The sequence below is a fragment of the Tachypleus tridentatus genome, chromosome 9 (genome assembly GCF_004210375.1).
Source record: "Tachypleus tridentatus isolate NWPU-2018 chromosome 9, ASM421037v1, whole genome shotgun sequence".
In the NCBI taxonomy this organism is placed as follows: domain Eukaryota; kingdom Metazoa; phylum Arthropoda; class Merostomata; order Xiphosura; family Limulidae; genus Tachypleus; species Tachypleus tridentatus.
This window is the reverse complement of record NC_134833.1, coordinates 132,518,241-132,532,750: the sequence shown is the minus strand read 5'-3', so window position 1 is coordinate 132,532,750 and position 14,510 is coordinate 132,518,241. Positions and strand designations below refer to the sequence as shown.

The 14,510-nt window shown below is 35.5% G+C and overlaps 1 long non-coding RNA gene across 3 annotated transcripts in view; it reads right to left on the bottom strand.

Annotated features, from left to right (window-relative positions):
• Positions 1 to 291: 291 nt before the first annotated feature.
• LOC143227255 (uncharacterized) overlaps positions 292 to 14,510 on the bottom strand; it is a 53,563-nt gene continuing 39,344 nt past the window's right edge. For all 3 annotated transcript variants that reach the window (XR_013014965.1, XR_013014966.1, XR_013014967.1), the window contains 2 exons: positions 11,660 to 11,800; positions 292 to 2,992 (listed from right to left, as the gene is read on the bottom strand). This is a non-coding gene — a long non-coding RNA (uncharacterized LOC143227255). The remainder of the gene's footprint in view (positions 2,993 to 11,659; positions 11,801 to 14,510) is intronic.

Genomic DNA, 14,510 nt, shown 5'->3' with positions numbered 1-14,510 from the left:
TGATTTTGAATTCACTTAATGGCAGATAAACACAAAACAAAGCAATTTTTATTCACTGATATGAATACGTTAACTTGCTCGGTTCGTGCTTTTAATATTTCTTACGCACATCAATTTCAACTGTTATCAAAAGTTGTAGTTCTTTGTCTTTGTACAGAAAAGGAACTAAAAACCTCCATCTAATTCTTTGTACAGTACAGAGGGCGCAACTCGATTCAGTCTCTTTTTCTTTCTTTTTTTAACAATTAAAGCTGAATGAGTACGATGGCCCCCTCAATTCATTATCACTGTATAAAAGTCAAATGGTGAATAGAATAGCGTTTTTCTCCCTATAGAACATACAGCAATGATGCTTTGTAAAAACGCTGCCAGTAGTTATAAGATATAATAATTAAATACAGCTAAATAATATACTGTATACATAGATTATGATCTTCTTCTGGTCGCCATAGGCTGTTCGACTGTTAACAAGCAACAAATATGATCTGGTTTTATGAGTCATTTTCCCTCAGTGAAACCTGACCAACGATTTAGTGTTCCATCGCAGAATCATAATATGTTTAATAAGCGCTAAAGAGCTACGTGAGAGCTATCTGCGCAAGCAGTCCCTAATTTAGCAGCGTAATACAGTCATCACCATCCTCCGCCAACTCTTGGGCTACTCTTTTACCAACGAATAGTGGGATTAACCGTATTATTATAATGCCCCATGAGTGAATGGGGAAGCATATTTGGTGCGAAGGGGACTGAAAATCGCGACCCTCAAATTACGAGTACGGCACCCTCATCACCTGGTCACGCCAGGCCATAATCTACTGCAATGCATTGTATCAAGGTGAATATTTATATATACGTATTTTAGGTGGTGAAATGCAGGAAGGGACAATGTAGATTTTTCCTCCCATTCCAAATGTTCTCTAGTTTTTAATATTTTTTTCATCCTAATGATTATAGAATAATGTTTTTTCCGTGTTTTTTTTTGTTACTTATAAAATGTAATTTTTAGTGGTAGAATTTTAGTTTATTAAACGTAAATAACAGAATAACAAACAAACAATTTTATTGAGAGCGACATATGAATGAGTAGGCTAATATTTAGTTTCCCTTAAACGCATAGATCGAAGCTTTTACAATCTATTCTTAGAAATAATGCGTTTTCTGTATAAAAATAACGAAAACTGAGAATGTTTTATTTCTTAACATTCCTGTGCACTTGACAAAAAGAACCAAAACTAAAAACGAATACAATAAATACTGTTACCACAAATACCAAAGTAAGGTTGAAAACCGTAGAAACCTTACAGTAATAACTTCATCAGTTAGTTTTATCAGTAAACAAACACTTTAAAACAATAAAATCCAATATGCACACTGAAAACTAGAGGACGTAAGTGCATACTGAAGACTTCTATTGTATATATATGTTGGTAAACGAGTAATGTAATAGCTTTCTATTGTACCTTTTTTACACTCTTAAGGGCTTACAATGTAACGTAATAGGAATTGTAGAAAAATGAGCCCATATGGAAAACTGCAGAGCATGTTCAGTGGCTACATAGCCCGAAACTGGGATATTTCGATTCGCAGCTCAGCCCACTAACTATTAGGACACGCTGAGTCTTAAACATAAAATCTGAAACTGTCATTGCGTACAAAAGGAAGTAGTGTATGCAAATTAACTGACAGTAAAATATTCCAATTATAAAATCTGGATACGCCCATTTGCATCCTCACTTAATGGAAATAAAAAGAAGTAGAAATTCGTCCTTTGTAATGTCTCTGGCGTTTCCAAACAGTAATAAACTGGGCAATCTATCTTACCTATTTCCTTACAGAATTAATAATTGTGTGATAATACGTTAAAAGTTATGTTACTTCCGTCACTAGATGGCGCAATCTAATAGTTTGTTTTTTGGGTTTGTTTTTTTTTTTACTTTCGCGCAAAGCTACACGAAGGCTACCTGCTCTAGCCGTCCCTAATTTTGCAGCGTAATATTAGAGGGAAGGCAGCTGGTCAAAACCACTCACCGCCAACTCTTGGGCTACTCTTTTACCAAAGAATAGTGGGATTGACCATATAATGCCCCATGACTGAAAGGGAAAGCATGTTTGGTGCAACGAGGATTCGAATCCGCGACCCTCAGATTACGAGCCGAATGCCTTATCTACCTGGCCATGTCGGACCGTACATTAATGGGTGTGTGTGTTATTATTCGCAAAACTGCACAATGGGCTACCTAAACTGTGTCCACTATGGGGTATCACGCCGCCTCCGAATTTCAGCGTTACAAGCCTTTAGATTTGCCGTTACGTCACAGTGTGACAAAATTAACGGAATGGGGTCTTAGTACTCAGTAAAACACAGTTAAAAAACAACAGGAAGTAAACTGAATGTAAAAAATTAAAAAAGGCTTTGTATTCTGTAATATACCTAATGTCAGCTAATTGTCTCACTAAGATCTCGAAAAAATGTGCGTTTTTCTTATAGCAAAGCCACATCGGGCTATCTGCTGAGCCCACCGATGGGAATCGAACCCCTGATTTTAGCGTTGTAAATCCATAGACATACCGCCGTACTAGAGGGGGGGGACAAGATCTCGAAGAAACTATATAGCCTGAGGCATATTTAAAGGAATAGATACATATGCATAAATATAATGGTCACAAATATTAAACGAAAAACTAGCTTAGGTCTCACGATATTCTTCAAGTTTATCAATGTGGATACTTTGAAAATACTCGAAATCAGTAAAATACGTGTAAATAACAAGCTCTCGAGACACTGTCAATACAGTGTCTCGTACTCCCTTATTTCCACAGTCCCGTCCTTGTTTTGCAGTCATCCAGTAGAATATTATTTAACAGGTCAGTCTTCATGAATCACTCAAGGTTTCTTTAGTTTCTTTTCCTTTCTCCATTTTGCTTTAAACCTGCGTGATATGTAAATTACTTGCTTTTTGTACACTTGTTCAGCTTCGTCCAGAATTGCAGGCTATTAAATAAAACAATGGGTTGTTTCAAAATATTTCTTGATAGGTAATACAAATTCGGAAGATAGCAAAACTGGTTTTTCATTCACGTGAACATACCAAACTCACAAATCTTTTTTTTTTCCGGAAAAAAATAATTAAACAAAAATATTTTAATAATTTTACATATATATGTGGAAGCCCTCTGCTGGTCAATAGGCACAGCAGCATATCCCAGTAAAAACATTTAAAGTGGAGATTCTATTGACCCGTGAATTTTGCAGACGATTTGAAATAAAAATATACATTTTAAATGTGATTTTTTTTCAACAAGTAATTTAAAAATAACGTAACAAACCGTTTTAATTAACTATTTTTTATACAAATATAATTAAATTCAAACCACTTTTTTATTCGGTTCGAGCGTATTCGAGTGTACACCAAACAATATAAGGAACACACATCGAAACTACATTTTTGAATTTTATACCTACGTGGTCTTTAAATTTAATTTTTGATTAGTTAGTAATTATTCTTTCCTTTACATTAAAAAAAAGGCAAAAAAAATAAAAGGAAAACGCCTGATCCAAAGGTTTATTTGTTATTAAGCCCAAGTTTACAAATGGGTTATTTATGCTTTGCCCACTGTGGATATCGATACCCGATTTTCAGCGTTATAAGCCCTCAGACTTACTTGTTAGCTACCATAAGATTTTATTAGAAAGCAGACCTGTTGAGTCACCAAGAAATATTCAAAACCTGACCATCCGAACTGAAGCAGTTAGTGACTGTTATTTCTTGTTTTGTCACTATTCAACAATATACTATAACGTATTATTTGCTTATATGCTACACAAATAGGTCTTTGCTGATAAAAGACGGTACGGAAGGCAAATAGTCAACAGCACGAATCATAAAATCTTCGGCGACTTTCTTCTAACCGAATAGTGGGATTTGACCGTCAACCTAATAGCACACCCTGGGTTCCAAAATAGGAAGCGTGTGTTTGTAGCAACAAGTCACAAACTATGAACCCTCTGATTCACAAACCGAACATGCTAACCATTAGGTCACACCTGGCTCTAAATGCATATTCACTTACAGAACTTAGAAACGAACGGTCACGTTTTTGTAAGCTGATTTGTTTAAGTGCACGTATACACACTAATTTCATATATTTTTTTATTTAAAATAACCTATATTTCGGATAATAACTTGTATCTATTTCAGTGTATGTTTAATGTAAATTATAAGCCCATTATGATGATCCGGTATTTTATAAACACCACGTGACACTGAAATGTCATAAACAGTTTTAAAACCAATGAGGTTGAAATTAACAAGATGGGTGTTTTAACTCCTATCCATTTCATTTTATTTTTCCGTAACAACCAATTAAAGATAATAGATGTTTTATATTAACTTTATTTAAACCAATAGATCAAAATAAGACAATAACTAACTTTTTTCTAGAAATATTAAGTGAAAAGGTCGGATGCGTCTGGTGAGTAGGCTGCCCAATATGTGAAACGGTCGGATGTGTCTGGTGAGTAGGCTGCCCAATATGTGAAACGGTCGGATGTGTCTGGTGAGTAGGCTGCCCAATATGTGAAAGGGTCGGATGTGTCTGGTGAGTAGGCTGCCCAATATGTGAAACGGTCGGATGAGTCTGGTGAGTAGGCTGCCCAATATGTGAAAGGGTCGGATGTGTCTGGTGAGTAGGCTGCCCAATATGTGAAAGGGTCGGATGTGTCTGGTGAGTAGGGTACCAATATGTGAAAGGGTCGGATGTGTCTGGTGAGTAGGCTGCCCAATATGTGAAAGGGTCGGATATGACTGGTGAGTAGGCTGCCCAACATGTGAAAGGGTCGGATGTGTCTGGTGAGTAGGGTACCGATATGTGAAAGGGTCGGATGTGTTTGGTGAGTAGGGTCCCGATATGTGAAAGGGTCGGATGTGTTTGGTGAGTAGGGTCCCGATATGTGAAAGGGTCGGATATGTCTGATGAGTAGGGTGCCGATTTGTGAAAGGGTGTGATGTGTCTGGTGAGTAGGGGGTGCCCGAACTGTGAATTCAAGAACTGTGTCCCGTTGCCACAGAAACGCATCCCGTACTATGGAGTGACGAGCACAATATAATAGTGATGGTAAACCTCACTATTCAGTCAGACACGAGTAATTCAAGAGTTGTCTCCTTCTATTCCTATCAGTTGAGAATTAGGAACGGCTACACTTCTCTCTAGCTTTAAACGACAACGTTAGAAGAAAAATAGCAAAAAGAGATATTTTAGGGCACTAAAATTTGAAAGACTTAACAGAATACTGTGTAGATTTTGTATACACTTGTGTGTATAAATACAGAGTGATATATAGGTAGTACAATAATCCATCCGATACAGTGTGGTTGTGATAGCATCCAAATCTATAAATTTTCTTAATAACAAAAGAACTGACTTCATTGTGACGAGAAAGACGCGAAACTTCTAAAAGCGCTCACGCTAAACTTATTAAGAGCTGATATTGATTGAAAACTACGGCTTTCATTTGTTCATGGTAGGGGTCTTATAACCTAATGGAACTTCTATATTTCTCGTGTTAGTTCACTCTAAAGTAACGAGCACGGTTTACTTTCACTAAATTTGATTTATCACTTGATGTCATATCAGAACAACTTTCAGTAATACTGAACATTCTAGAGGATCGTCAATACTTCGTTACTTTATATTCCAAAATATATTTTAATAAAATAAAATAATAAAACAATTAGTCCCTCCCATCCGACTGAATTCAAGGACGAATCTGTACATTTTGTTCCTTTTGGTTAACGCTGTTTTTTCACATGAGAAACTGAATACCTCTGGTGATGAAGTTTAATAATAATGGTTGAACATATACCTTCATTCTGAAATAGTGCAAGATATATATATATATGTATATGTGGAACCAGTTATTCTTTCATACATAATGAAAGGCCGGATGTGGTTCCAAAATTCCAACCTAATCTACATGTGCCTTCCTTTCACTAAAAAATATCATATTGTCATAAGAGGGTGGAGAAACCTGTCAAAACGGAAAGCCGTATTTTAACGAAGGATCCGTTTGAAGTCCAATATCCACGTACAAAAACAACCATGTAAAGGCGCTTTTGTGCAGAAACGCATTTACCAGTTTTACAACTCAGGTTCAGAGTGGGTTAAACACGACCTGTGACAAAAAGATAATGATGTCGGGTGATGTGGTGACTTCAGACTCCAACTCAATGGAATATGTCTTTTAAACAGAATAAACCTGCAAGTAGTGTAAAAAAAAAGTTAAAAAACAAACAAACAGGATAGCTTTACCCATCCATGCTGAATTGAATGATAGATAGCATTGGGTTGTCTAATATGTAAATGTTTGGTTGTATGAGGGCAGTGTTTGTTTAATTATTCACCATCGCGTACGACCCTATATTAGGGAGGGTGCATAACGAATAATTACTACTTGTAGTAGGCCATGCTTTATTGTTGGTGTAGTTGTTTTTTTAATTACAACCACGTGTAACGAATCATTACTACTTGTAGTAAAGTCCATGCTTCATTGTTGGTGTAGTTGTTTTTTTAATTACAACCACGTGTAACGAATCATTACTACTTGTAGTAAAGTCCATGCTCCATTGTTGGTGGCCCACCATTAATACAGCGGGATGTTTACGAACTCACATTGCTAAAAACCGGGTTTCGATACCTGTGGTGGGCAGAACACAGAGAGTCCAATTTGTAACTTTGTGCTTAATTTAAAAAAAAAAAAAACAATCATTGTTGTTGATTCATTTTATTACAACAACGTGTAAAGAACAATTACTACTTGCAGCAAAGGCAGAGTCCGAGTTTTATTGGTTGATTTCTCTCGTTTTATTCGAACCACGTGTAATGAGCCACTACTACTTGTAGTGCAGTCCATATTTCGTGGCCTGGCATGGCCAGGTGTGTTAAGGCGTTCGACTCGTACTTTGAGGGTCGCAGGTTCGAATTCCCGTAGCACCAAACATGCTCGCCCTTTCAGCCATGGGGGCGTTATAATGTGACGGTCAATCTCACTATTCGTTGGTAAAAGAGTAGCCCAAGAGTCGGCGGTAGGTGGTGATGACTAGCTGTCGGCCCTCTTGTCTTACACTACTAAATTAGAGACGGCTAGCGCAGATAGTCCTCGTGTAACTTTGAGCGAAATTCAAGAAGCAAACAAACAAATAAACAAACAATACTTCGTTCTTGGCTTTTTTTATTACAATCACGTGTAACGAGCAACGAGCAATTACAACTTGTAGCAAAGTCCGAGCTTCATTGGTTGTTTTCTATTGTTTTATTAGAATTACGTTTAACCAATCATTACTATTTTAAGCAGAGTGAATATTTGATTGGTTGAGACATAGTGTTAACATCATTTCCAAGTCTAAAAGCTGTAATATTTAGGAGAGTCAAAACAGGGATTTGTAACTCAAACCGTAAATTTGTTTGTTTGCCTTTTTTGTGATTGGTATTTTTATTTTGCGTTTGGTGTCTTGTTTCTGTAATTTTTTGAAGATCCCTAATAAACTAACAATTTGTAACCATCTTGTTTTTATATCCATCATGGAGATCATTCTGTATAATGACAGTAATGTCCTACTTGAAACAGTTTAATGAAATACGTAATTAGTATATAATGCATTCTCGGAAACAATGACAACCTTTGGATTGGCTTCATGCAGATTGGATGACTATTGTTCCTGATGTAATTGTCACAATGTTATCATTAACAGCAGTACTGCATGTATGATCACCATGATGCATAGTAGTCAATACAGCACGTGTTAAGTATGTGCTTGTAAAATATATATACCTACTATATTTATACCTTGTGTATGAGGAGTCTGTAAACACTGGATTGGAAGGACTAATGAACTCTACTAGAATGGTGCATGGACTGGATTTTGTAACCGCATGAGTTTTAAACATGTATGAACAGGCAGTGTGTGTGTGTGTGTATTATAAACAAAAAAAAAACCGCTGCGTTAATCGAAAGAATCCCTAGGATACAGACTATAATGTGGGATATAAAATGTACCGTAGGTTTAGGAGGTAACTGGAAAAGTAGGACCCACATCGCGGTGGGAATACACTGTCTATTAGATGGTCGTCAGTCTCACATGAAAAATAATCATATAATAAAATAATCAAAGGAATAGAAATATTTAAGCCTTATACGTTTTATAAAGTTGTAAAGCCATATATATATATGTGCATGTTAATTTTTTAAGTTGTATAGATGCATGCATACATATGAAATGCAAATATGAGACTATGTAATAATATAATGGTATATATGTACAAACAAGCACTTATAGAACTTCTTACAGTTGTTATATTCCCCCCCCTTCTCTCCGCTGGTCACAGCAGGACCAGTCATGGTTTTGCTATAGTTGACCAGATTTACTCTTAAGAGTAATAATTATGAAATTATGTTAAAATAACCCCCCCTCTTCATTTCTGATGGAATATGGGTCGTGACACTTATACAACCCTAAATTCTAATGGGTCATCGCTGCTGTATACATTATCTGAAACTAATTATTTTCTAAATGAAATATGTAAGTACAAAAGTTTTGCCTTCTCTTCGCCATCTCCTGCTTGCACGATTCTTACCACTCTTCACAGTCAGCTTCTAGGATGGCTACTATATCTGTAGTATCTATAACATTAGACACTTACCATCAGGTACTACTGTGACTGCCGATTCGATGCTTGAAGCTGAGTTTGGTAGTATCTTTTAAACTACGGCTTACATATTTCTGTTGCGGAGGACAGTACGGATGTTTGTATAAACGCTTAGAGGTTTGTGTAACGTGACTGAAGTCAATCACGCAGTGGTAAAACAACTGTGATCCTGTTAGCAGCATCGTTGATCAAAAATGCAGAAACTTTATGCAAACACAAATGTTGTGCAACATTAATTCAGTTACAACAGTAAGGTAATGATCGCTACAGTACGTGTATAATATCTGCTACATAAACATTAAAATATATCCACGGCTTGCACACAGCTATATACGTATGTATATAGTATATTGTGAGACTCCACATAAATCACAGACTACATTAAAACAATTGAGCGTCAACGATTATACAACAGCTGTTATTTACTAGGTAATCAAATAAACTAAAAAAAGTAACCTACAGAACGCTCAATGATGCATCAAATAATACTGTTAAGGTTTTATTACAATACTCAAAGCCGTGTTTGCTGTAGGCTGGCGCAATAATATTAAATACTAATGAAGAACGAATGGACGATCCGTATTATGAACCACTGCCTTGTTCTATGATTAAGCAGAATCTACACTTGACATCTTTGTAACGAATCATTACAGCTTGAAGCATTGTTCGTGTTCAGATGTCTTCTTTTTTTTTAATTAGGGCTATTTTTGATCAATAATTATCACTTGAAGCAGTGTCCTATGTTTCATTGGATGTTTTCTCATGTTTAATACAAACGGTATTTAACGATTAATTACTACTTGAAGTATAGTCCTTGATTTTTAGTGGCTTTCATACTTTCATAGGACAGTTTCATTGTTGATTTTAATAATATGTTGAATAATCATATATAAATTAAAGAATGGCTAACCCTAAAGTCACCCACAGGCTCGAAGTGCGAAGCACTTTGTTACGACAAAATGTCGTAAACAATAAACCTTTGAATCATAGTCTGAGCATGTTAAACAATATCACGTCCTTGCCGTTTAGATATATTCTGATTAAGACTTTTGCTTCGTAAAGAAAGTAACAGAGAATATAAGCATTAAAATGAATAAAGAAAAATAAAAAAACTTTACTGATATGTTCCTTTTTTTTTACTTCAGTTGGTCATTTAGACACAAAATTGAAAGGCAGCATGAAGAACTATTCGAATCTCACAAAATAATTATCGTAAACGGTAAATTTCCACATAAAAGTGGCATTCAAATTTACGTTGTAGTTATAAGTAGCTAAAACATTTTCAAAATTATTAATTGCATAATAACAATAAACTTTCACGATAATGTGAAAGTATTGTTTAAATAACACAACAATGTTGCTTTTCTTCATTCACAACCTAGATATTAATACATTTATACTAAATGCATTAGCTTTTGTGAACGTTAATTGCTCCTAGTTATTTTGAGGTATTACTCCTCACTGATACCACTCGCCAAGGTTAGTTTTATGTTATTTTTAAAATATGGATGAATTTGTTTGTTTCTGTGAAAAGCTACACCAGAGCTATCTACGCTTGCCATTTCAAAATTGGAAGTAACAGAGAAATGTTGAGTGCAGCTGGTCAACAGCACCTACCATTTACTCTTGGTTTGCTCGTGTCTGATCATGTAGTGGGATTTGACTGTCACTTTTATAACGCATTGTCGACTCCAAACTGCATAGCTCGAATCTACCGCAACGGAACTCCAACCATGGACCCTCATATTCACAGAACAGGTACGTTACTTACTAAATTACGTCTGGTCCTTCTGAGTGGAACAGATTCATAGTACAGGTATGCTACTCACTAAACTACGTCCGATCCTTCTGAGTGGAACATAAATATTGAGCTAAGTCTTCCTGATGTTGTATTGTACGTATTGGCGATGTTTGATCATATACGGATACCCTAGCGGGAAGTGCTATTACTAATCAGTTATTGTAATAGATATCAGATTGGTGCCTTTCATTAAATTTCAAACAGTTCTAAAGCATGATTACAATTTTAATGTAAGTTATTAAATTTAGAGGGAATTTATTAATATCGTTTTGGATATGTTATTTTTTACCTTTAACAGTCTCAAGCATGTAAAAAATTAACATACACTTTAAATAAAGAATTTTAAAAGGTTGATGACAGTTAGTAATTTATTTAAAATATCCTTAATATATAAAAATTCATAAAAATCTCTATTTTCAGTATTTTATTGTTTATACTTTAAAGTCTCAAAAGTATTTAAATTACCGTATATGAGCTTACTCCCAGAAAAAGTTTTGTCTTGCGTGAAACTTATGCTGGCGATGAGTTTCTTTTCAATCGCAGCGATTCTTGTACCAAACGACCTTTCTTGACTAATGATGAAATTGTTATGAAAGATACACTCGCTAATATCGCTGTTTCTCGTCGTCCTCGGAATATTTCATGAGATATAGAAACTGCGTTTGCGCCTTTCAACTATCATGTGACTATCGCACGAAAAGGACAGAATGCTCGTTACATCTGTATAGTTATATATTAGCCATTTTGTATGAATTTCGCGCAAAGTTACACGAGGGCTATCTGCGCTTATATTAACCATTTGCTTGGTGGACTTTGAATTTTTTTTTAGCGTCATTAAAACTGTAGTAAAATTGATTAATGATAACAGAATTATAAGTAAGAACAATGGTCGCTAACAATCTTGTAGTTGTATTTATTCCTTTTTGTCCTACAAATTAATAGTTTGCAGTATAGCAATCAATTTGTTTTTAAAACGAAGGAACGAAGAATCTCTTGCGTCACCTATCTGCCATTTTTACTGTATGGAGTATGGATAATAAACATTCAAACGTTAAGTTTAGGACGCCATTCACTGTATTCGAATGAAATAACAACAAACAAAATGCATAACACAAATCTGAAGAAAAAAATGTCAAGGCTGTATAACTTACTTACAGTATATTGAAATACATGTTCAGAGTACTTTTGATGCAGTTGTCTGTTGACATTCTCGTGCCTGCTTGTGATTGGTGTTAGTTTTTCATTATCGATCCACACTGACCATCGAGAGGCGGAGTCTTTAGTACCCATGGCAACCTATAGACAGAGATTTTTAACTGATATATTTTTGAAGGTCACGAATATAGACGTTAAAATCACGTGCCAACAATGGTACAATTTCATCCGTGGCAGCTATTAGTTCATACATATATAAATAACTTTTTAATACTGGGAATAAGTTTTGTGAACTATATTCATACACTTATATAAAGCCTTTAAAACGTTCAACCAAAATTGTTTCAAACAACATTTTAAATTACACTAGCACAGAATGAAGAACATCACTTCTTTCAAACTTAAACACACACAATGTGTAATAATTTAATGTAAAGTTGGATTGTAAAACTCAGAGCTACAGGGTTCAAATCCACAGAAAATACTGGTAGAAACCATACATAAAACATTATATTACAGATCATTATTCGCATTTGCTCTGGAGTTTTTATTAGCAATTACAAAATCATCTTTCCCATTGACTCTGTGAAAGCTTGGCCCATCTCGAGGTCAAGAAGACTAATTTGATGGTTAGCCTATTCTGAAGTATGACAAACAGGTTAACTTAATAATATGATAATTAATATTAAATGTTAGAAAAATATATAATAACATTTTGATACTCCTTGCCCCAATTCTAACTCTTTGTGACGTACGTAATAATGATGAAATTTATTATTCGTCAACTTAATCTAGTTGAGAAAACAGTTGTTTCCAGGCTCTTTGCTTATAAGGATAACGCATCAACACTACTATAACTGACATTTCCAGTTGGCCTCAAGTACTCTAGCATTAGCAGAACTCGACGTAGCAAATACAGCGAGATTGGCATATCATAACACTTTTCTTTTTTTTTACTTTCGCTTAAGAGCTATTATTGACAATTTAGCGGTAGTACACTCGAAGCATTGTTCTAAGTGTTTTATTAAGAAAATTTGATACAGCATGAATCCAGACAAATTAAAAAGCAAATGATGAAAGATTTTCCTTTAAAATAGGCCCGGCATGGCCAGGTGGGTTAAGGCGTTTGACTCGTAATCTGGGGGTCGCGGGTTCGAATCCCGGTCGCACTAGACATGCTCGCCCTTTCAGCCGTAGGGGCATTATAAAGTTACGGTCAATCCCACTATTCGTTGGTAAAAGAGTAGCTCAAGAGTTGACGGCGGGTGGTGATGACTAGCTGCCTTCTCTTTAGTCTTACACTGCTAAATTAGGGACGGCTAGCACAGATAGCCCTCGAGTAGTTTTGTGCTAAATTAAAAACACAAAAACAAACAAACCTTTAAAATAGAAACAATAATTTGGTTTAGCAATGTGAATAGGTCCGGTATGGCCATGTAGTTAGGGCACTCGACTTGTAATCTGAGGGTCGTGGGTTCGAATCCTTTGCACACCAAACATAGTCACCCTTTCAGCCGTGGTGAGCATTATAATGTGACAGTCTCACTATTCGTTGGTAAAAGAGTACCCCAAGAGTTGGCGGTGGGTAGTGATGACTAGCTGCCTTCCCTCTAGTCTTACACTGCTAAATTAGGGATGGCTAGCGCATATAGCCCTCTTGTAGCTTTGCATGAAATTCTAAAAAGGAACAAACAAGCAAGCAAGCAATGCGGATACTTCGAGAAATGTTTTATCAGTACAACGTTCTTTGTTAGAAAGGGTTTGTTTACCTGTACTGTTCGGTATAAAGCACAAAGCTACACAAAGGGCTATCTGCACTCTTCCCACCACGAGTATCGAAACCCAGTTTTTATACAGTAAAAGTCCTCAAACATTCCACTGCGCAATTGAGGGGGGGTTACTAGTATGTTGTTAAGCGCAAAACGGCATATTGAACTAGCTGTGATGTGGCCACCACAGATATTAAAACCCGGATGATTCATATGACAACGTAACCGCTTGCCCTAAAAATTAAGGTTTAATAGAGAGAAAAAAAAAAGTTTCAATATTGTAAGTAAAACCAACCCTTGATTTGTTCAGTCAATAATGTGCAACCCAAAGCAACAATAAATAATATAACGATAAAAGTGCTATTCAATTTTGTTTCCTATGTTTGCTGAATATGTCAGATACTTTCTGTTTTGCCTTGTCAACACAGCCTATCAAGGTAATTAAAATCATCATGAGAAGACATTATAACATAATCACGTAAAAGTGAATAAAAATTCAGTAGTTCAGATTAATATAAACTTAAAAGATATATATATATATATATAATGGTTCATTATATTTGGCTTTTCCGTAAACTTTCTCTCTCTCAAACACAACATTCTTCTCCATACCCAGAAATGGGAGTGATTAATACCCGTTCATCTTCAAGCTTTCAATGTGCTTATGTTAGTAGTACCTTTCGTAAATTAAGGACAGTTTGACGTAAAATAAAATTTGTGTAGGTGATCACTCATTTAAATGTAATGCATATATATTGTCAGGCTCCCTTTGGATGGTTTGTTTCTTTTCTTTATAGTAAAGCTATATTAGGATATCTGTTGTGTCTACCGCGAGAATCAAATCCCGGATTTTAGAGCTATAAAGTCCGTAGACTTCCCGCTATCCTATTGTACGATAGATGACTTATATTGAAGTATATTAATTATATAGAAATGAATAAAATAAGATATTTTGTTGAAGCTTCCATGCTCATTCTTGTTGAACTTTGATGTTCATTTGTTACCACTATTGTAATGCTTGCGTCTGATAAATATTCAAGTGATTTAGAATAGAACATTTTATTGCGTTTTCCCATATTCCT